A 24516-nucleotide genomic window follows, 5' to 3' on the forward strand; every position below is an offset into this window, starting at 1 on the left:
CCTCTTCTTCTGTGGGCCCCACCTCTAATGCTGCCGTCCTCTTCTTCTGTGGGCCCCACCTCTAATGCTGCCGTCCTCTTCTTCTGTGGGCCCCACCTCTAATGCTGCCGTCCTCTTCTTCTGAGGGCCCCACCTCTAATGCTGCCGTCCTCTTCTTCTGAGGGCCCCACCTCTAATGCTGCCGTCCTCTTCTTCTCTGAGGTTCCACACCGGGCCCCACCTCTAATGCTGCCGTCCTCTTCTTCTGTGCGCCCCACCTCTAATGCTGCCGTCCTCTTCCTCTGTGGGCCCCACCTCTAATGCTGCCGTCCTCTTCCTCTGTGGGCCCCACCTCTAATGCTGCCGTCCTTTTCTTCTGAGGGCCCCACCTCTAATGCTGCCGTCCTCTCCTTCTTTGGGGTCCCGCACCGGGCCCCACGTCTAATGCTGCCATCCTCTCCTTCTGTGGGGTCCCGCACCGGGCCCCAAGTCTAATGCTGCCATCCTCTCCTTCTGTGGGGTCCCCCACCTCTGATCAGTGGCTCTGTTGCTGGCGGGACCTACAGTGCCGGACTCCACAGTGGTCATTCTGGGTACTGCAGCTCAGCTCCTATTCACTTCAATCAGATTTTCCTTGTAGATTTGGCTCAGAAAACCCGCACTGTAATAAACAAGATAAGCAGATATCGGCGTATTTCACAAATTGGGGACGTTTTCTGCACAGATTCATTGTGGATTTAACCTTCTGCAGCACAAAAGGCTAAAATCAGCGTCAAAATTTTCAACAAAACGCTACGTGCATATTTGACTGTAAATTAGTAGTCCCTGCAGTGGCGGCCATATTGATTTCCACCCAGCTTTCCCAGGATCAGATAGAACCCCGCTCCCGCGGGAATACGTTTCCTTTCGTGTACGTGTACAGTGCAGTGACTAAGGTTTTGCACTGATGCCGTCACTGGTTACAGAACGGTTATCTATGTGATAATCCATGCAGGCTCCGGTCCTGACATCAGTACACATGCTCCCGCAGCCGCCGCCGCGGCCCGCCCCAACGCTCTGGAGCCTTCTTTTCTATTGGACGCTGCCGCTGCCTGTCTTCCGAAGCTGGGCGGTGATTGGTGGGTGTCGGGATGCTGGGCCTGCTTGGCACTTCCGCCTGGGTGTCAGTGGAGAAGCTGAGTCCTGAGCAGCAGCAGGTAAATAACACAGGCCTGAGGGAAGGGGCCACAACAGGGCATGCCGGGAAATCACCGGGGGTGGGCGCTGCTCTACCGGGGGATGCTCCGGCCCTGCACCGACCTGTGTGGGGACAGCAGCCACATGTCAAGGCAGCATCGCAGGGAGTGACCTACAACATGTCACAGGAGGCACTGGGCACAGATGTAGCAGAGCTGAACGGTCCTGTGTAAACCAGTCCTCAGTCTGTAGCCTCCTCATTCTGTTCATCATTTCTTCCCAGTTTTCTATATTCCTGCTTGCTGTCAGTGAATAGAAACCTAACTGCTCACAGCTGAGGGTTTGTTACACTTCTACCCAGATTAGTTAAGTCTATGGAACAACTTGCCCCTACTGATAAAGGTGTGCGCCCCCTTACTCTGTGATAACGGTGTATACTTGTATATACTGTCTGTATACGTGTATATTATAGTGCTGCGGTTGTGAGACTACAACTCCCAGCATTAAAAAGGGGCTCATGTGGCGACTGAGAGTTGTAGTGTGCCCACTGCTGGAGATAGTGGCCACCATTGCATTGGGGCATACTGTGTCGTGTGAGGGGAGGCAGTCTTACCACTGTCAGGCCATGATGAGAGTTGTAGTGTGCCCACTGCTGGAGATGGCGGCCATCATTGAGCCATACTGTGTGTCGTGTGAGAGGAGACAGTCTTACAGGTGTCAGGCCATGATGAGAGTTGTAGTGTGCCCACTGCTGGAGATGGCGGCCATCATTGGGCCATACTGTGTTGTGTGAGAGGAGCCAGTCTTACCACTGTCGGGCCATGATGAGAGTTGTAGTGTGCCCACTGCTGGAGATGGCGGCCATCATTGGGCCATACTGTGTTGTGTGAGAGGAGCCAGTCTTACCACTGTCGGGCCATGATGAGAGTTGTAGTGTGCCCACTGCTGGAGATGGCGGCCATCATTGGGCCATACTGTGTGTCGTGTGAGAGGAGGCAGTCTTACCACTGTCGGGCCATGATGAGAGTTGTAGTGTGCCCACTGCTGGAGATGGCGGCCATCATTGGGCCATACTGTGTTGTGTGAGAGGAGCCAGTCTTACCACTGTCGGGCCATGATGAGAGTTGTAGTGTGCCCACTGCTGGAGATGGTGGCCACCATTGGGCCATACTGTGTTGTGTGAGAGGAGCCAGTCTTACCACTGTCGGGCCATGATGAGAGTTGTAGTGGCTCCGGAACGTTACAGTATACTGGTTCCGAGCTGGGATCCTGTCTGCTCTGATGGCTGAGTCTGGTGTATTATTCTAGTGAGTGCCTGTGAGCTGCAGTACCAGGCACATCCAGCGTCACGGGTGGCACTGTCTTTGCACGAAAGGTGACATATTTTTCTAATGTCATATATCTTTTTAACACTTTCAGTAGCTGCCCATTTTGCATATTGTGTGAGAGTGCACTATTGGGGACGGTTTTCTATGTTCTTACACCGGGTGGCGCTGCGTACTCCTGTGTCACATGACTGGTAAGTAAACTTTACTTCGATCACTATCACTTTAGTTTTTTTGCCCTTTAATCTCAGCAGGAGCTGGCTTCTTTCTGAGCTTGTGGTGGAAATCTGTAAAGCGAGAGCTTCAGTGTAAAGCATGGGGGACAAATGCAAAACAAGTTTCCTACCATTGCAATATGAGAGGCTTATTGCTCTAATCAGACAGTGGCCACCATGCTTGTTGCACTCCCTGTCACATGCTCAGCCTCCACAAGCGTTCCTGATGCTGGTGCGTTATCACCTCTCAGCTTTTCTAGCAGATCTGTCGCTGACTATGGTGGTCACGTGACTGTTGCTTGTTTTTCTCATGTGAGCGGAGCTGATAACGTGACAGGATCTGGAGAAGGTGTAGTCACCGATGTCCCCTGATTGTGACACGCTCATGTCTGTGCCCTACGTGCCGAGGATCCGCTGCTGTCACGTCAGGGCTACCCGTGTGTGGGCCAGGGGGTCAGATATACAGGCTCCCAATCGGCGTAAAAACAAAAAACGTTCTAATGCTTCTAATATACTTTCTTTCAATTCTTGTCATTTTTAACATCTCTGCTTGCTGAGGATTCCCCACGACATGATGACTAGGATAGGCATTCATCACAGATCTTTGTGTAAGTTATCGCTGGGACCCCAAAATCACAAGATTGATGGGGACTACATCTGACCCCCACAGAACTAGATCTACAGGGGTCACAGGCTCCAGATCAAAACAGTGTGTATGTGTGTGTATATCTATCTATCTATATCTCTATCTACAGTGTGTGTGTGTGTGTGTGTGTGTGTGTGTGTGTGTGTGTGTGTGTGTGTGTGTGTGTATATATATAATAAATATATATATATATATATATATATATATATATATATCAGTGCCTACAAGTAGTATTCAACCCCCTGCAGATTTAGCAGGTTTGATAAGATGCAAATAAGTTAGAGCCTGCAAACTTCAACCAAGAGCAGGATTTATTAACAGATGCATAAATCTTACAAACCAACAAGTTATGTTGCTCAGTTAAATTTTAAGAAATTTTCAACATAAAAGTGTGGGTCAATTATTATTCAACCCCTAGGTTTAATATTTTGTGGAATAACCCTTGTTTGAAATTACAGCTAATAATCGTCTTTTTAAGACCTGATCAGGCCGGCACAGGTCTCTGGAGTTATCTTGGCCCACTCCTCCATGCAGATCTTCTCCAAGTTATCTAGGTTCTTTGGGTGTCTCATGTGGACTTTAATCTTGAGCTCCTTCCACAAGTTTTTAATTGGGTTAAGGACAGGAGACTGACTAGGCCACTGCAACACCTTGATTTTTTCCCTCTCGAACCAGGCCTTGGTTTTCTTGGCTGTGTGCTTTGGGTCGTTGTCTTGTTGGAAGATGAAATGACGACCCATCTTAAGATCCTTGATGGAGGAGCGGAGGTTCTTGGCCAAAATCTCCAGGTAGGCCGTGCTGTCCATCTTCCCATGGATGCGGACCAGATGGCCAGGCCCCTTGGCTGAGAAACAGCCCCACAGCATGATGCTGCCACCACCATGCTTGACTGTAGGGATGGTATTCTTGGGGTCGTATGCAGTGCCATCCAGTCTCCAAACGTCACGTGTGTGGTTGGCACCAAAGATCTCGATCTTGGTCTCATCAGACCAGAGAACCTTGAACCAGTCTGTCTCAGAGTCCTCCAAGTGATCATGAGCAAACTGTAGACGAGCCTTGACATGACGCTTTGAAAGTAAAGGTACCTTACGGGCTCGTCTGGAACATAGACCATTGCGGTGGAGTACGTTACTTATGGTATTGACTGAAACCAATGTCCCCACTGCCATGAGATCTTCTCGGAGCTCCTTCCTTGTTGTCCTTGGGTTAGCCTTGACTCTTCGGACAAGCCTGGCCTCGGCACGGGTGGAAACTTTCAAAGGCTGTCCAGGCCGTGGAAGGCTAACAGTAGTTCCATAAGCCTTCCACTTCCGGATGATGCTCCCAACAGTGGAGACAGGTAGGCCCAACTCCTTGGAAAGGGTTTTGTACCCCTTGCCAGCCTTGTGACCCTCCACGATCTTGTCTCTGATGGCCTTGGAATGCTCCTTTGTCTTTCCCATGTTGACCAAGTATGAGTGCTGTTCACAAGTTTGGGGAGGGTCTTAATTAGTCAGAAAAGGCTGGAAAAAGAGATAATTAATCCAAACATGTGAAGCTCATTGTTCTTTGTGCCTGAAATACTTCTTAATACTTTAGGGGAACCAAACAGAATTCTGGTGGTTTGAGGGGTTGAATAATAAATGACCCTCTGAATAAACTTTTCACAATTAAAAAAAAAAAATAAAAAAAAGAAATAACATTCTTTTTTGCTGCAGTGCATTTCACACTTCCAGGCTGATCTACAGTCCAAATGTCACAATGCCAAGTTAATTCCGAATGTGTAAACCTGCTAAATCTGCAGGGGGTTGAATACTACTTGTAGGCACTGTGTGTATGTATGTATATATATATATATATATATATATATATATATATATATATATATATATATATATATATTCTCATCTCTACCTAAGATTTGGGCGCAGCAGTAGTTATTGACCCCCTTTAATGCTTCTCACAGATGTAGCCAATCTCGGTTTAGACTGATATATTTTACCTTCCACCAATATATTGTTGCAAGATCTAAGGCCAGGTACACATATCCGGCTTTTCGCCGGTTTGACGGATGCAGCGCACGCCAGTACAGTATGATACAGTACAGTGGCAGCGCCGCATCTTCCTGGTGACATGCTCCGGTCACATGACAGCACGTGACCGGCACTTGTTGCGCTGCCAGTGCACTGTACTGGCGTGCGCCGCATCCGTCAAACCGGCGAAAAGCCGGATATGTATACCGGGCCTAAGAGAGATTTGTTGCTGATGTACATCGCTCACAGATGTGCATAGAATTGTAGCAAACCCTCAGCTGTTTGATATATTGGACTTTTTTTTTTTTTTTTTTAAGCCTCCGAATACAAAGGACATGTGCACACACTGCGTTTTGTTTTTTTTTTTATCCATTTTTGACATTCCTATCCTTCTGACAGCAGAGTCAATGAGAATTTTGAAGTGTTGCTTACTTTTTCCTTACAGGTTTGGTGCAGGAAATAATCTTGGTGTGTTTTTCCCTGCATTGTTCAGCCCCTCCACCCATTGACTTCATTATGAAAAACATAGAAAAAAAAATGGGCAAAAACGCATCTTCTTTTTTTTTTTTTTTGGTGCGTATTTTTTGCCAGAAGATGCAGATTTGTTACAGTAAATGTCTGCTCCCGTAGCCTTAAAGCGCTGTATTTGGTATCTCCATAACCTCCATTCTGTGTTGGATCAGAATAAGTGAATTAAATATCATGGATATCAATAAGACTCCATTCACTGACGGCAAGCAGAAATCTTGAAAACAAAGTATATTAGAAACTGCCAGAACTTTTTTTTTTTCTTGCTTATTTCAAGTTACTGATTGTAGTTTCTTTTTTTTTTTTTTTTTTTTTTTTCTCCTTTCAATGGTTTTTCACATATTTTTTGTTTTTTAGCATCTTTGGGCCACCTTTTTACTGGCTTTGTTCCCTTAATTTATTTATTTTTTTCTTCTTTAATTTCATCCAACAATTCAATAACCGCTAGCGGTCAGTGTCAGAGTGCTCAAAAAGATGCCCAGGTGTTCTCCGGACATCTTCGCATTGACTAATATTATAGTACAGAGCTTCTTTAGAGAGGACCTTGCCTGAAGAATGGTCTTTGGAAACCTGAGGTTGCTCAAAGACTGAAAATCTAAACAGCAAGTCGATTTTACGGTTGCTCACTGTGTTTTTGAGACGTTTTTGGAGCAGAAACTGATCAGAAACGTCAAATCTACCTAAAAAATAAATTTGCGTTTGTAATCACTTTCCATTCCAAAAATTGGGCAAAAACATTCTGGCCTCGATTCATCACATAATTTATCCCAGAAATCTGGCGTAAAACAGCTTGAAAAGTTGAAAAAATGTGACATTTGGTGTTTTATGCCGGTTTAAGGCACCTCTATCCATATGGGTGGAGCTGAGATGGGAGATCCCGCCAATCTCCTGAATAGTGGCGGCTTTTCGTACGCCCAAGATGTTAATGTAGCAATTTGGGGAGGTGTGTGGAGGCGCACGCCACTGCTAAGATGTGTAAAATGAACAAACTGGTGTCCGCCTCTCAATGAATTCAGCGCATCTTATTTTTGCATGCCCCTATAAAAACTAGCATAGAAAATGGGTCTTAGTGGGCATATACCCGTATATAAAAATGCACGCCTTCATTTCTCTGAGGGTTTGGTTAGCACTTTAAGGCTGCTTCCACACTTGCATTGTTTTGCATCAGTCACAATCAGTTGTGTGACTGATGCAACGGATGCGTTACAGATAATGGCACAACTGATGTGACTGATGCTGCAAAACAACGATCTGTTGTGTTTTTATTTTTTTTTTACTGTTTTGCTGGCAGCCAGCTATTGTGAACAATCAGCTGATCACCCGGCCGCCGGGCGATCAGCCGATCGTTCACAGTGGCCGGGCGACCAGCCGATCGTTCACAGTGGCCGGGCGACCAGCCGATCGTTCACAGTGGCCGGGCGACCAGCCGATCGTTCACAGTGGCCGGGCGACCAGCCGATCGTTCACAGTGGCCGGGCGACCAGCCGATCGTTCACAGTGGCCGGGCGACCGGCCGATCGTTCACAGTGGCCGGGCGACCAGCCGATCGTTCACAGTGGCCGGGCGACCAGCCGATCGTTCACAGTGGCCGGGCGACCAGCCGATCGTTCACAGTGGCCGGGCGACCAGCCGATCGTTCACAGTGGCCGGGCGACCAGCCGATCGTTCACAGTGGCCGGGCGACCAGCCGATCGTTCACAGTGGCCGGGCGACCAGCCGATCGTTCACAGTGGCCGGGCGACCAGCCGATCGTTCACAGTGGCCGGGCGACCAGCCGATCGTTCACAGTGGCCGGGCGACCAGCCGATCGTTCACAGTGGCCGGGCGACCAGCCGATCGTTCACAGTGGCCGGGCGACCAGCCGATCGTTCACAGTGGCCGGGCGACCAGCCGATCGTTCACAGTGGCCGGGCGACCAGCCGATCGTTCACAGTGGCCGGGCGACCAGCCGATCGTTCACAGTGGCCGGGCGACCAGCCGATCGTTCACAGTGGCCGGGCGACCAGCCGATCGTTCACAGTGGCCGGGCGACCAGCCGATCGTTCACAGTGGCCGGGCGACCAGCCGATCGTTCACAGTGGCCGGGCGACCAGCCGATCGTTCACAGTGGCCGGGCGACCAGCCGATCGTTCACAGTGGCCGGGCGACCAGCCGATCGTTCACAGTGGCCGGGCGACCAGCCGATCGTTCACAGTGGCCGGGCGACCAGCCGATCGTTCACAGTGGCCGGGCGACCAGCCGATCGTTCACAGTGGCCGGGCGACCAGCCGATCGTTCACAGTGGCCGGGCGACCAGCCGATCGTTCACAGTGGCCGGGCGACCAGCCGATCGTTCACAGTGGCCGGGCGACCAGCCGATCGTTCACAGTGGCCGGGCGACCAGCCGATCGTTCACAGTGGCCGGGCGACCAGCCGATCGTTCGGTTGCCGATAGAGAGAGACATTGATTTCAATGATTAAACACGAGCTGAGCATGCGCAGTGAAAAAAAAAAAAAAGGATTCCACCGCTCAAAAAACGCTACATGCTGCGTTCCTGCCGCCCGACGGTCAGTTGTTCCACGACTGATCCATCAAGCAGCGGATGCAACGCAAGGCCGTCAGTCGCAATGCGTCGTCCATACAAGTCTATGGGGAAAATATAATTATCAGCGTTTCACAAGTTTTTAAAATCTTATTGACAAATACATCAAGTTTATGCAAAAACTCAATATTTACAGTATGGCTTTTTATTTTTCACGACGTCTGTAATTCACTCTGATATATTATGTAACTATATCGGGGAAAATTGGATAAACTACAAAGTTTCACTTCGTACTCCTTAATCTCATTAATTTTTGTAGCCTAAGGACGCGTGTGATCTTTCCTGATACGTATACCAGCTCTTTCATGTAATATATCTGTCAGTAGGAAAGAAACAAGACAGGACTTCGCGTGATCAAAATTGTTTCTATTGACTGGCAGCAAGCAGGGATCTTGACATTTGTGATGAGTAGCAACACATAGGATGGTAGAAAGATGCAGGCCTCTCCATAGTTTTCTATGACGATGACCTCTGTATATCGGGGCTCGGCAGCTTTGCTTGGCGTTCAGTTTTTGTGTCCTTCTTTGCGCAACCCACGTCAGCCAAGGAGCGCAGCCTGGAAGTACAAGCGTTATGGTGATGACTCCTTTGTTTGCTCGGACTTTTCCCTGAAGACTTGAGTCACATTCATCCCGTTTCACACACTGCTGATTGTTTTCATGACTCTCTGCTCATTGCAGTTCACTTTATTAAAAAGCATTATTCATTTTATGTAGTGAAGGACCATTATGGGCTTCGGAGTTGGGCCTCATTCAGACGTCCGTGATTTATCTCGTACACAAAAACGTCCTTAATTCCATAAGGCCATGTGTGCACGTGTGCAGCTGTCACACTGCTCTGGCGGCTTCTCCAGCTTCTGAAAGTGCTGACCGCTCATTAGGCCATCTCATATTCACTGCTTCCACTGGCGCCTATGATTTGTTGCAGTCAGACGAGCCCCCACGCTGAGTGACAGCTGTCTCACTGCAACCAATCACAGCCGCCATTGGGCGGGTCTATATTCTGCAGTAAAATAAATGATTATAAAAAAAAGACGTGCGTTTCCCCCCCCCCCCCCTTCCAATTGATACCCAGCCAAGATAAAGCCACACAGCTGGGGGCTGGTATTCTCAGACTGGGGAGGCCTATTGTTTTTAGGCGCCCCCCAGCCTAAAAATATCAGCCAGCAGCCGCCCGGAATTGCCGCATCCATTAGATGCAACAGTCCCTGGACCTTACCTGGCTCTTACAGAATTGCCCTGGTGCGTTGATGGCAGTCCATAGCTGCCACTACATCCTAGGTTAATCATGGCAGGCGTCTGAGACAACACCCATGATTAACCTGTAAGTGAAAGAAAATAAACATCCACCCAAAAAATCCTTTATTTGGAATTAAAGACAAAAAAACCCCACCCTCTTTCACCACTTTATTAATCTCGAAACACCCCTCCAGGTCCAACGTAATCCACACAAGGTCCCACTACGCTTTCAGCTCTGCTACATCGGAAGCTGACAGCGAGCGGCCATAAAGCATGACTGCTCGTTGTGAGCTCCATGGAGCAACTGAAGTGAGTCGCACTATCAGCTGTGACATCACTCAAGTTACCCGCTGGCTACCACAGGTGGAGTCCTCAAACTGTGACAGCAAGTCACCCGAGTGACTGAAGTGAGCCGCGTGATCAGCAGTGCCCTCACTAAGGTGATGTGTGGTCTCAGGTGGAGGACTTCAGCTGTGGCCACGGGTAACCTGAGTGACTGCACCGCTGATCGCATGGCGCACTTCAGTCACTCATGTGATTTGCGGTCACAGGTGAGTCCTTTACCTGTGACCGCAAATCGGGCCGGGACACAGAGACAGAGCCGCGTGATGACAGTGAACTCGGGTGAAGCTCTGACGTCGCTACTGCGGACCCCGCACTACTGACTGACCTCAGAGGTTCATCCAAGTTCATGACAGCACACACAGACAGAGCAGCGCGATGACAATGAAGTCGGGTGAAGTTCATTCTCATCGTGCGGCTCTGTCTCTGTGTGCTGTCAGCGGGCAGTCATGCTCTGCGGGACAGGGATGCAGCATAGCTGAATCGCCTGAGACCGCACTGTCAAAAATGCATCCAAAAAGCATGCATAACGCATGCATTTTGGATGCATTTTTTTTCGTCAAACTCAGTGTTTACAGTTGTCAAAGTCTCTACCAGAGGGTGCATTTTTTTTATTTTTTGTTGAATCAAGAACACAGCGTGCGCATGTAGCCTAGTGTTTTTGATCAGTGTCATCACAGTTTAGTCAGTATCATCAGTTTGGGTAAAAAAATGATGGCGGTATCTCAAGCTTCTCCTATCAAACACTTGGAAAGCTGAGAGTACATAGATGACATCCAAGTGCTGTCTTATTTATTTATTTATTTTTTACGGACCCTTAGACTTGCGTTGGTGAGATTGATCAGCACGTGCATAAATATTGGACAGGTATCCATGCTTTTATGTGGACCACTCACTCCATGGAGAAAATCGAAGATGTGAATGACCCCATAGACCAGGTCTGCACAACATACGACCTGCCAAAGGATTATGTTGTGCGGCCCTCGGAGCTGTGTGGAGTGTGATGACTGTATTCCCCATATTCACATATATTTCAGACTATTGTCCTTCATGACATCGGACATACCGTACCCGTACATCCTTGGCCATGTCTGCCCCTTTAATGTAGGCTCAAATGGCGAGTCCACATTATTCCCCCCGCATATCTGCGGATCTGATAAGCAGACATGTTCAGCTAACATGGTTTCCTGGGTCAGATGATGACCCTTGTTACTGTCTTGACGTGTTGCCTATAAATGCCGGCAGAGCGCCGACACTTAGGCCTGTCACACGTCAGTATTTTTGCACCAGTATGTCATCAGAATTTGGATACCAAAACCAGGAGTGTCTCCAAAACACAGAATCTTTCAATTAAAGTTTTTCTCTTGGGACTTGGTTTTCCTGGAAGAACCTCAATTTGCGATGTGGCTCCGCTAGACACCTCCTTTCCCCTATTGTTAGGGGCCGTTGGGTGACTGAGATGGAATCCGTTTGCCCCTCCTATCCTTCTCTCCTGATACCTATGCCCCACTTATCTCCTTCTGTTCTTTCTTTTCCCCCTTCACCCCTGTTTCCTTTCTTTCTCCTTCTCTCTCTCTCTCTCTCCTTTCTCTGTATATGCTTTGCTTTTACTTTATACAGTTTTTGTTGTCTGTACCTCATTGCCCTTAGAACTTAAAGGGAACTTGTTACCACTTTTTTGCCCTATAAGCTGTGGCCACCACCACCGGGCTCTTATATACAGCATTCTAACATGCTGTATATAAGAGCCCAGGCTGCTGTGTAAAACAAAAAAAACACTTCATAATACTCACCTAAATGGTCACACTGCGGTGGATTCTAGTCAGATGGGCGTCTCTGTTCTCCGGTGCTGGTGCCTTCTCTTTCGGCCATCTTCGTCCTCCTTCTGAAGCCTGTGTGCATGACACGTCTATGTCATACATACTCGCCGGTCCCGCACATGCGCACTACAATACTTTGATCTGCCCTGCTCAGTGCAGATCAAAGTGCGCTTGCGCAAGACCTCAATGCCGGCGCATGTGCATGACGTAGGACGCTTCAGAAGAAACAAGAGCAAGATGGCCGAAAGAGGAGGCGCCTCATCCGGACTGTTGTGCACTGGAGCGACCGTCTAGGTGAGTATTATAAAGTGATTTTTAAGTTCTACACAGCGTGACCTGCGTGCTCATATACGGCATGTTAGAATACTGTATATAAGAGCCCACTGGTGGTGGCCGCAGCTTATAGTCCCCAAAACTGGTGACAGGTTCCCTTTAATGCTCAGGTTTTGACTCTTAGGCTATGTGCGCACGTTGCGTACTAGCCCTGCAGAAATTTCTGCAGCGATCTGAAGAGCACATGTGCGCTTTAGATCGCTGCAGAAATGTCCGTAGTGAGCGCCGATTCCATGCGCTCTGCCTGCAGCTCCTGCCATAGACAGAGCAGGAGCTGCCGGCAAAGCGCAGGAAAGAAGTGACATGTCACTTCTTTTTACGCAGCGCTTCGGCAGTAGCCGAAGCGCTGCGCTCTTAAACGCCACGTGCGCACGGCCCCTGCACAATCTCCATAGACTGTGCAGGGGACGCAGGACGCATGCAGTTACGCTGCGCTACAAAGCGCAGCGTAACTGCATGTATATACGCAACGTGCGCACATAGCCTTAGGCCAGAGTCACACTTGCGTTTGCATCGCGCGAGTCTCTCATTGAATCACCCGGCATGGACTCTCACTCTCAGGACAGGAGCGTCTCAGCTGCATAGACATACATGCAACCGACCCGCTCCTGTCTGGAGAGTGCGAGTCTCTGCCAGGTGATTCAATGAGAGACTCGCGCGAGTTACACGCGATGCACTCGCAAGTGTGACTCTGGCCTTAGAAAAATGTTACCAAATCTGCTCTCTTACGGATTTCTGATTCTAATAGTGTCAAGACCTGATGATTATTTATACTATTTAGATGGACCTATTATGTACTTCATTATATTATATGTCAGATATGTGTTATTTGCTTATTTTTCCTGTTTAAGGTTAATGGAAAGTAAATAAAAATTATCCTTGGAAAAATATAAAATCAATTAATCTGATCAGTGCAGGAAGAAAAAAAATCCAAACACCAAAATTGTTTTTTTTATTTTTTTTGGTCGTCACAACATTGCATTAAAATACAATAAAGTATAATATGGGGCAGAAAGAATGGTGTCTTTTAAAAGTACAACTCATTCTACCAAGGCCTCTTATGGCTATATTGATAGAAAAATAAAAAAGTTATGGATCTTGGAAAATGGGGAGGGAAAAATGGAAAATTGCCTGGTGTGAAGGGGTTAATGGCTATGGTTACCCCTTTACCTGGGGGTGATTTTCCATTTTTTCATTTTTGTTTTTTTGCTCCCCTTCTTCCGAGAGCCATAACTTTTTTATTTTCTGTCAATATCGCCATATGAGAGCTTATTTTTTGCGGGACGAGTTATACATTTGAATAAAACAATTGGTTTTACCATATAGTGTACTGAAAAACAGGACAAAAATCCAAGTGTGGCGAAATAGTGAAAAATTCCACAATGTTTTTTTTTTATTTTATTCAGTGTTCACTATATGGTAAAACTGATATGTCAGTATGATGCCTCACGTCTGTGTGAGTTCGTACATACCAAACATGTATACTTTCACTTTTATCTAAGTGGTGGGAAAAATATTCTGAAGTTTGTCTGAAAAAGAATTGCGCTTTTGTCGCCATTTCCGCGACCTGTAGCGTTCTCATTTTTTTTGGCATTTGGGGCTCAGTGAACTGCTTAATTTTTGCGTCTTGAGTTGCCGTTTTTAATTATAGCATTTTTGTTTAGATGCAATGTTTTGATCACCTTTTATTACATTTTAAAGATATCTTGTGGTGACCAAAAAAAACATAATTTTAGCGTTTGGAATTTTTTCTTGCTACACCATGTACTGATTAGATTAATTGATTTTATATTTAGATAGATCGGTCATTTCTGAAATCGACGATACCAAATATGTGTATATTTTTTCATTTTTTTTTTAACAGTTGTATTTTCAATGGGGCGAATGGGGGTGATTTGAACTTTTTTTTAATTTTTTACATTTTATTAAAATTTATTTTACTAGTCCCCTTAGGAGACTTAGTCCGATCACCTGTGCATTTCTCCTGATCAGAGCAGCATCACTGTGATCAGCAAAAATGCTGATCTCTTTTGAGTTCCGGCGCTCAGTCATCTCTCACAGGAATATCTTCAATGCTGGAGAGTAGAAGGGGTCACATGTGGGGCTGCGGCAGCTGCCTATTATCTGTGTGCTTTTTGTGTTAGTTGTGACTTTCACAACCACACTAGGTGAGTGTACAGTAACATACTTTTATGTTAATATCTGGTAAGACGCTATTTTGTGCTCTCTTTCTCTTACTTTAAGCTCTCACAGGAAGTGAGTCATGGTAGCGTCAGGGGCAATCAGCTGACCCTCCGCGACCATGTCAACACATTGGCGCTTTGTGATCGCATCGTGGGGCCGCCGAAGGCAGCGGGGAACTGTGTAATCCCCGCCATGGTTCTTTAAATCACACTGTGTCAGTGTATGACAGCACGATCTAAAGGGTTAACAGGCGCTGGTGGATCTCCGATCCACCCGCACCTGTTAGCACAACATGTCTGGTGATCAGATCAGCAGACATGTGTGGGAAATACCGCAGGCTCGCCACCAGAGCCCGTAGTAACTGGAAGGAGGCAACCAAGGATGTACCAGTACGTCCTTGCTCGTAAAGGGGTTAAAATTAGTGTTGAGCGGACCCGGATCCGCACGGTTTGAGTGCCCGATCCGAGTCCGACTATTACCCGGGATTCAGGGTGCACGATCCGGATCCGGGATATTTTTTTTCTTTCGCGCGCTCTCTTTCGCGCGCTCTCTTTCGCGCGCTCTCTCATCCCGGATCCGCCTCCCCATCCATTTACATGGCCGCGGATTCCGGATCGGATCCGGACTTCGGCGGCAACCCGATCCGGATCCGCCGGACCCGGATTATAACCTATCCGCTCAACTCTAGTTAAAATGTAAAAAGTGCCTAAACCTAGAGATTTGAGATTGAGTTGGATTTGGGAAATTTCTGCTGTAAAAGACTGTTTATATTAGTGTGTGTTCACTCTGATATTTTGGGAGCAGAAACTCTCCAAATCCATCTCAAATACTCAAAATTTGGTTCCGATTATGCATTTATCCACTGATGTTGATTCTTAGTGCTGTATTTATGTCACTTCCCCTTTAATAAAAAAATTGGGATTGTTACAGTATGGTATTGTGGCCGACAGACCTAAAAATATTGTGCACCCCTGCCATAGCGCATCATAGGAATCAGTGCTAACTATGCGAAAACACTTATACGAGAAAAACTGTTGTCTGAATGAGACGTCAAGAGGCAAGTCCCGTTTAATACCTCGATTTATTAGTCTGGGGCAAGATGGGCTTACTTTTAGGAACCTGTATGAAACTGGTTTCAATGACACCCTTGTCATACTTCATCTCTCCTGTGGGGGTGCTGCAGGGATTTTGAGCACTTGTTAGCCGGGTACCCCACAGATTGCAGGGGGTCCCATCAGCGGGATATCCATCGCTGGCCAAATCACGTGGCCTTGTTTATATGGAAACTTGTATTCAAAGGCAGAAAACGTGTCTTGATGTAATTATTCTGACGCAGTTGTGGTGTTTTGTAATGTATCAGTGAAGGTTAGGGCTGTCACCCCGAGAATTAGCATTAAATAATGACTTTTCCCTCTCGCTGCCCGATGAGAGCTGTAGTTTTGTTACAGCTGGAGGACCAGATATTGGAAATCGCTGCTCTACCTGACAATACTAATGATGTGGATTAATGTATGGTGATGCATTGACTGGAGCCCTCTGATTTACCACCATATGAATACTGCATATTAAGGCTTGTACATGGCTGGCATTGTGCCCGGTGACGGCATTGATTCCTACTGAATGGATGAGCTGAATTTTTATGAGCCTAGGAGAAGACGGCAGCAATAGATCTTCTACTCTCAGGTGTAAGCTGTATTGGGAAGGGCTGAAAAAGACCTCCAGCTCTCCTGACATGTCTGTTTTAGTAAATACTTGCAATCCCCATGAGGTAAAGCTCTGTTCACCTGTCTGAATGGAATTCATGTGTAAAAGTGATCGGATTCTTCATTTGTGTAGAGCGGTCCTACTAAGTTCTGTTCACTGTTAATTTTTTTTCCCCCATTCTAAAAACTTATATTTAATTCACAAATTGTACTTTTATACATATATTACTTATTCTGTACTGATCCTGCATTACATTCTGTATTATAATCCAGAGCAGCACTCGCTATTCTGCTGGTGGAGTCACTGTGTACATACTTTGCATTACTTATCCTGTACTGACCCTGATCTACTTTCTGTATTATACTCCAGAATGGCACTCGCAATTCTGCTGATGGAGTCACCATATATATATACATTACATTATCCTGTACTGATCTTGCGTTACACCCAATATTATACTGCAGAGCTGCACTCACTATTCTGGTGTGGTCAATATGTACATACATTACATTCTTTGGCCTGTACTGATCCTGAGTTAGAGCATGTATTATACCTCAGAGCTGTGCTCACTATTCTGTTGGTGGAGTGTCTATGTACATACATTACTTTTCTTGTACTGATCCCAAGTTACATTCTGTTTTATACTCCAGAGCTGCACTCACTATTCTGGTGGAGTCAATGTGCGCATAATTAATTATTTGCCCTGTACTGATCCTAACATACATCGTGTATTATACCTCAGAGCTGCACTCACTATTCTGTTGGTGGAGTAACTGTGTACGTACGTACATACATTACATTACTTATCCTGAGTTAGATCCTCCATAGCTTCATACACACTATTCTGGTGGTGTCCGTGTGCACATACGTTACATTATTTGTCCTATACTGATCCTGAGTTACATCCTGTATTATACTCCAGAGCTGCACTCACTATTCTGCTGGTGCAGTCACTGTGTACATACCTTACATTACTTATTCTGTACTGATCCTGAGTTACAGCCAGTGTTATACCTCAGAGCTGCGCTCACTATTCTGCTGGTGGAATCACTGTGTACATACATTACATTACTTATTCTTTTCTGATCCTGAGTTACAGCCAGTGTTATACCTCAGAGCTGCGCTCACTATTCTGCTGGTGGAATCACTATGTACATACATTACATTACTTATTCTGTACTGATCCTGAGTTACAGCCAGTGTTATACTTCAGAGCTGTGCTCACTATTCTGCTCGTCTTACAGATTAAATATCTCATGCCCAAGTGGTGTATTTATCAGCATGGAGGGTATATTTTCTGTGTCATCTGTAAACCACCCACTGAATATATTGATCATCCATTGAGGGTGAGCACTGCCTGGTCCTTCACATTTGTCATAACAGACATTATAATGGGCATCGTACCATTTTTTCCTGCCTTGTACTGGTTTCTTATAGTCCAGAAGGGGCTGATAAGAGGGAAATGTAGCTCAGATACATTTAAAGTGCAGTGTCCCTTTAATATACTAACCACCAGGCTGCTGGGCTCGCACTATTGGGTTATCCCCTCATGTGAAGAGACAGATCTAATGATTTTGGTGCTTGTGTTTTGCCTCCGGTTTGCGGCGTCTGTCTTATTAGCTGAACATCATTAGTCCTCGCAGGCTGGACGATGTCTCGAGCTTTGTCATGTCCTCGAGGCAGAGGCTTCATAACCGCTGATTGTATTTCCACCTTCGTCTGTACTAATACACCGCATTAAATAAGAGGCGTATTGATTGAAGGGTTTAATCCTGCGCTCCCCCGGCGTGCGAGTGGCCAGATCACCGCTGATTGGCGTTTTCTTAATCTAGTGAGGAGCTTCTTCATTTTATCTGGGAAATCTGGGTGTCCCTTCTGCCGCCATAACTGAGGAGGTGCTGCTACAAGTGTCATCTGTAGGGACACCCGGCTTTCCCAAATGCCAGAATAACAAATCAACAATGAACGTCATTGTGTAGCCAGGCAGGAGTCCGAGAAAGGAGAGTATCAACCAGTTTGCCCCATAGGTAGCACCAGAGGTCTCAGTGACCACCAGTCTGCCTTTTGTCATTCATCTTTCTTAGGCTCCTGAATGGCACCTGTAGGATTGCTTGGTTTTCGCTGTCATTCAGGAGTGTGAGACCACTGGTGCGGGCTCCCGTTGGAGCACCCCTGGGGTGTATTAGCTGTGATCACAGCCAGCAGGGTGTGAGCGACACGTAAATCATTATGGGCTCGGTGTTGTAAGTGGAAGAGCTGCCAGGAGGTGTTATTGGCAAGAGGCACGCGCTTCTTGGCACCATGTCTAATCTTACTAAGAAACGGCTAGATTATTATTGACTCCATTACCGATCTACAAAGCTGGTAGCTGTTGGCACTCAGATTGTCTCACGGTTTCTAATGTAGTTACAAAACCGCACAGAATGACTGTTCAAACCAATTATTGCTGCTCGGGGCATCATGGCGGGGCCAAACCTTTATACACAGCTTCCCACCTGCTTGTTTTCCCTCAGTCTCTACCTCTCCTCTATGAAGCCAGAGCTGCCAATCAAAGAAGAGGTAATGAGACTGAGGTAAAAAATGTAGGTGACAAGCTGATTGCCTCCGCCATGATGCACCGAGCAGCAACTCTTGGTTTAATCATTCATTCTGTGGTCACAGAGCCCACTTAAATTGTTGACAACACAATGGAAGCCATGCAACCTACAAATCTTGTGTGACCACCCTCGTGCGACCAGTGTAGTCTAGGAGAAACTGGTGATTACCGTTGTGGAGCCTTGTATTCTAGAAAAGCCGGGTGGAGGAAGAGTAGTCTGGGAGAGCCAGGTGACAACCCCTGTGGGAGCATAGTGGTCTAGGAGAGTCGGGTGACAACCCCTGTGGGAGCAGTGTGGTCTAGGAGAGCCGGGTGACAACCCTTGTGGGGGAGCAGTGTGGTCTAGGAGAGCCGGGTGACAACCCTTGTGGGGGGAGCAGTGTGGTCTAGGAGAGCCGGGTGACAACCCTTGTGGGGGAGCAGTGTGGTCTAGGAGAGCCAGGTGACAACCCTTGTGGGGGAGCAGTGTGGTCTAGGAGAGCCGGGTGACAACCCCTGTGGGAGCATAGTGGTCTAGGAGAGTCGGGTGACAACCCCTGTGGGAGCAGTGTGGTCTAGGAGAGCCGGGTGGCAACCCTTGTGGGGGGAGCAGTGTGGTCTAGGAGAGCCGGGTGACAACCCTTGTGGGGGAGCAGTGTGGTCTAGGAGAGCCGGGTGACAACCCTTGTGGGGGAGCAGTGTGGTCTAGGAGAGCCGGGTGACAACCCCTGTGGGAGCAGTGTGGTCTAGGAGAGCCGGGTGACAACCCCTGTGGGAGCATAGTGGTCTAGGAGAGCCGGGTGACAACCCCTGTGGGAGCAGTGTGGTCTAGGAGAGCCGGGTGACAACCCTTGTGGGGGAGCAGTGTGGTCTAGGAGAGCCGGGTGACAACCCTTGTGGGGGGAGCAGTGTGGTCTAGGAGAGCCGGGTGACAACCCTTGTGGGGGAGCAGTGTGGTCTAGGAGAGCCAGGTGACAACCCTTGTGGGGGAGCAGTGTGGTCTAGGAGAGCCGGGTGACAACCCCTGTGGGAGCATAGTGGTCTAGGAGAGTCGGGTGACAACCCCTGTGGGAGCAGTGTGGTCTAGGAGAGCCGGGTGGCAACCCTTGTGGGGGGAGCAGTGTGGTCTAGGAGAGCCGGGTGACAACCCTTGTGGGGGAGCAGTGTGGTCTAGGAGAGCCGGGTGACAACCCTTGTGGGGGAGCAGTGTGGTCTAGGAGAGCCGGGTGACAACCCCTGTGGGAGCAGTGTGGTCTAGGAGAGCCGGGTGACAACCCCTGTGGGAGCATAGTGGTCTAGGAGAGCCGGGTGACAACCCTTGTGGGGGAGCAGTGTGGTCTAGGAGAGCCGGGTGACAACCCCTGTGGGAGCATAGTGGTCTAGGAGAGCCGGGTGACAACCCTTGTGGGGGAGCAGTGTGGTCTAGGAGAGCCAGGTGACAACCCCTGTGGGAGCATAGTGGTCTAGGAGCAGTGTGGTCTAGGAGAGCCGGGTGACAACCCTTGTGGGGGAGCAGTGTGGTCTAGGAGAGCCGGGTGGCAACCCTTGTGGGGGGAGCAGTGTGGTCTAGGAGAGCCGGGTGACAACCCTTGTGGGGGAGCAGTGTGGTCTAGGAGAGCCGGGTGACAACCCTTGTGGGGGAGCAGTGTGGTCTAGGAGAGCCGGGTGACAACCCCTGTGGGAGCATAGTGGTCTAGGAGAGCCGGGTGACAACCCTTGTGGGGGAGCAGTGTGGTCTAGGAGAGCCAGGTGACAACCCCTGTGGGAGCAGTGTGGTCTAGGAGAGCCAGGTGACAACCCCTGTGGGAGCAGTGTGGTCTAGGAGAGCCGGGTGACAACCCCTGTGGGAGCATAGTGGTCTAGGAGAGCCGGGTGACAACCCCTGTGGGGGAGCAGTGTGGTCTAGGAGAGCCGGGTGACAACCCTTGTGGGGGAGCAGTGTGGTCTAGGAGAGCCGGGTGACAACCCCTGTGGGGGAGCAGTGTGGTCTAGGAGAGCCGGGTGACAACCCCTGTGGGAGCAGTGTGGTCTAGGAGAGCGGGGTGACAACCCCTGTGGGAGCAGTGTGGTCTAGGAGAGCCGGGTGACAACCCTTGTGGGGGGAGCAGTGTGGTCTAGGAGAGCCGGGTGACAACCCCTGTGGGGGAGCAGTGTGGTCTAGGAGAGCCGGGTGACAACCCCTGTGGGGGAGCAGTGTGGTCTAGGAGAGCCGGGTGACAACCCCTGTGGGAGCAGTGTGGTCTAGGAGAGCCGGGTGACAACCCCTGTGGGAGCAGTGTGGTCTAGGAGAGCCGGGTGATGGCCCCTGTGGGAGGGAGCGGTGTGGTCTAGGAGAGCCGGGTGACAACCCTTGTGGGGGAGCAGTGTGGTCTAGGAGAGCCGGGTGACAACCCCTGTGGGGGAGCAGTGTGGTCTAGGAGAGCCGGGTGACAACCCTTGTGGGGGAGCAGTGTGGTCTAGGAGAGCCAGGTGACAACCCCTGTGGGAGCAGTGTGGTCTAGGAGAGCCGGGTGACAACCCCTGTGGGAGCAGTGTGGTCTAGGAGAGCCGGGTGACAACCCCTGTGGGAGCAGTGTGGTCTAGGAGAGCCGGGTGACAACCCCTGTGGGAGCAGTGTGGTCTAGGAGAGCCGGGTGACAACCCCTGTGGGAGCAGTGTGGTCTAGGAGAGCCGGGTGACAACCCCTGTGGGAGCAGTGTGGTCTAGGAGAGCCGGGTGATGGCCCCTGTGGGAGGGAGCGGTGTGGTCTAGGAGAGCCGGGTGACAACCCCTGTGGGGGAGCAGTGTGGTCTAGGAGAGCCGGGTGACAACCCTTGTGGGGGAGCAGTGTGGTCTAGGAGAGCCAGGTGACAACCCCTGTGGGAGCAGTGTGGTCTAGGAGAGCCGGGTGACAACCCCTGTGGGAGCATAGTGGTCTAGGAGAGCCGGGTGACAACCCCTGTGGGAGCAGTGTGGTCTAGGAGAGCCGGGTGATGGCCCCTGTGGGAGGGAGCGGTATGGTCTAGGAGAGCTATGTGACCGCCTATGTGGCAGTAGTGTAGATGAGAAAAGCTAGGTGAGCCATTATAGTTGCCCTTACACTTCTCATGGATTGTTTAGAAACTTTACAAGGATCCTGAAGGGTAAGTGTGCGGTATTACTCTGTGATGATGGAACCGGTGATGACCCCTTTGGCGGACGTTCATCCTAGGAGAGCCATGAGATAACCCTTGTGAGAAATGTAGCTGAGGCCATATTGATTGCCACCCAGCTATTCCAGACACGGATAATACTAAGAAGTGGCAGAGATGAAGGTTTATTCCTATATAGTTCTTATGATTGTGTCGAATGTCTCCTTGTTACCGCTCATATTGAAGAGATTTCTTCTGATTTTAGAGTCAACGTCACATTTACCATAAGGAATATTGGAGGAGGGGGTCAGGTTGGCGCTTAAGAAAATTAAACCTGAACTAATTCCGTATACTGCTGCAATCCAATAAATCCAATAAATTATTAGATTTTCCCATAGTGATGAGCTGGGGCTCCTGTTTACCTCCGGGCTGCTCTGCTCCCACCCAATGTGCTGGAAACCATCATTATTAATGGTAAATATAACACAAGTAGTCAGTGGGAACGTTCCCGCAGTGTAACGAGCATCATATTCCCCCCCGTCTCGAAATTAAAAAAGAAATCACCCATAACTCGCTCGTTTCATATATATTTATGCTATTCCTTTTCTGATATAATTGAATATCATTGAAATAAATAAATTTGCCAATACAAGATCTATCCGGGTAAATCTGTACCTGGGAAAGCTGGATGACCACTAATATTGCTTCTGTTATAGCTTCCATACTGGATCACCAAGGCTTTCTGGATTCCTGAAATACAGTTGTTTTGCCCTGCCTTGTCCCATTTAGCTGTGCATACACGGTCTGTCTGTATGTATGTATGTATGTATGTATGTATGTAAGTATGTATGTATGTATGTATGTGTGTGTGTGTATATGTGTATATATATATATATATATATATATATATATATATATATATATATATATATATATATATATATATATATATATACTAGAAGGTGGCCCGATTCTACGCATCGGGTATTCTAGAATTTACGTATTGTGTAGTTCATGTATGATTTTTTATATATATATATATATATATAGATGTTGTTGTGTGTAGTTACCAAGTGTTTGTGTAGGCGCTGTACATGTTCTGGGTGTTGTCTGGGTGTGACGGGGGGTGAGAGCGGTGTTGTATGTGTGTTGCGTGTGTTGCGTTGTTTGTGGAGCGCTGTGTGTCTGTAGCGTTGTGTGTGTGTGTTGCGCGGTTTGTGTGTGTGTGGTGTGTTTTGGGGGGAGGTATGTTTTGTGCAATGTGTGTGTTGTGCGGTATGTGCGTATATTTGTGTGTGCCGCGGTGTTTGTGTGTTGGGTGTTGTGTGTGTGCAGCGTTGTCTGTGTGTGTGGGTGTCTGTGTAGGGCAGTTGTTTGTGGTTCCCAGTGAGTGTGTGTGTGTGGTGTGTTGTGCAGTGCGCGCGCGTGTGTGTGTGTGTGTGTGTGTGTGTGTGTGTGTGTGTGCATCAGCCTCTCTTCTCTCAGCCTACCTCTCCCAGCCTCCCTCATCCCAGCCTCCCTCAGCATCAGCCTCCCTCTCCCAGCCTCCCCAAGCATCAGCCTCCACCAGCATCAGCCTCTCTCCTTCCAGACTCCGCCAGCATCAGCCTCCCTCTCCCAGCCTTCCCCAGGATCAGCCTCTCTCCTCCCAGCCTCCGTCCTCCCAGCCTTCCCCAGCATCAGCTTTCCCCTCCCAGCCTCCCTCAGCATCAGCCTTCCCCAGCATCGGCCGCTCTCCTCCCAGCCTCAGCCTCTCTCCTTCCAGCCTCCCCCAGCATCAGCCTCTCTCCTTCCAGCTTCCCTCAGCATCAGCCTCCCCTTCCCAGCCTTCCCCAGGATCAGCCTCTCTCCTCCCAGCCTCCTTCCTCCCAGCCTCCCCCTCCCAGCCTCCCTCAGCATCAGCCTTCCGCTCCCAGTCTCCCCCAGCATCAGCCTCCCCATGCATCAGCCTCCACCAGCATCAGCCTCTCTCCTTCCAGCCTCCCCCAGCATCAGCCTCCCCTTCCCAGCCTTCCCCAGGATCAGCCTCTCTCCTCCCAGCCTCCTTCCTCCCAGCCTCCCTCAGCATCAGCCTTCCGCTCCCAGTCTCCCCCAGCATCAGCCTCCCCCAGCATCAGCCTCCCCAAGCATCAGCCTCCACCAGCATCAGCCTCTCTCCTTCCAGCCTCCCCCAGCATCAGCCTCTCTCCTTCCAGCCTCCCCCAGCATCAGCCTCTCTCCTTCCAGCCTCCCCCAGCATCAGCCTCTCTCCTTCCAGCCTCCCTCAGCATCAGCCTCCCGTTCCCAGCCTTCCCCAGGATCAGCCTCTCTCCTCCCAGCCTCCTTCCTCCCAGCCTCCCTCAGCATCAGCCTTCCCCTCCCAGTCTCCCCCAGCATCAGCCTCCCCAAGCATCAGCCTCCACCAGCATTAGCCTCTCTCCTTCCAGCCTCCCCCAGCATCAGCCTCCCCAAGCATCAGCCTCCACCAGCATCAGCCTCCCTCGTCCCAGCCTCCCCCTCCCAGCCTCCCCCAGCATCAGCCTCTCTCCTCCCAGCCTTCCCCATGATCAGCCTCTCTGCTCCCAGCCTCCTCCAGCACGCCGTGCTCCTCTGCCGACACTCACACACCCGATCGCATCCACTCACACACACCCGATCGCATCCACTCACACACACCCGATCGCATACACTCACACACACCCGATCGCATACACTCACACACACAGACACTGACGATATCGCACATACGCGCTTATACTCACAACATC

The 24516-nt window shown here is 49.1% G+C and overlaps 1 protein-coding gene across 1 annotated transcript in view; it reads left to right on the top strand.

Annotated features, from left to right (window-relative positions):
• Positions 1–1088: 1088 nt before the first annotated feature.
• Positions 1089–24516, top strand: part of OSBPL2 (oxysterol binding protein like 2) — a 113934-nt gene continuing 90506 nt past the window's right edge. The window contains exon 1 of the mRNA XM_075350401.1: positions 1089–1175. The gene's annotated coding sequence lies outside the window, so the exon portion shown is untranslated. The remainder of the gene's footprint in view (positions 1176–24516) is intronic.

This window comes from Anomaloglossus baeobatrachus, chromosome 5 (assembly GCF_048569485.1).
Source record: "Anomaloglossus baeobatrachus isolate aAnoBae1 chromosome 5, aAnoBae1.hap1, whole genome shotgun sequence".
NCBI lineage: Eukaryota > Metazoa > Chordata > Amphibia > Anura > Aromobatidae > Anomaloglossus > Anomaloglossus baeobatrachus.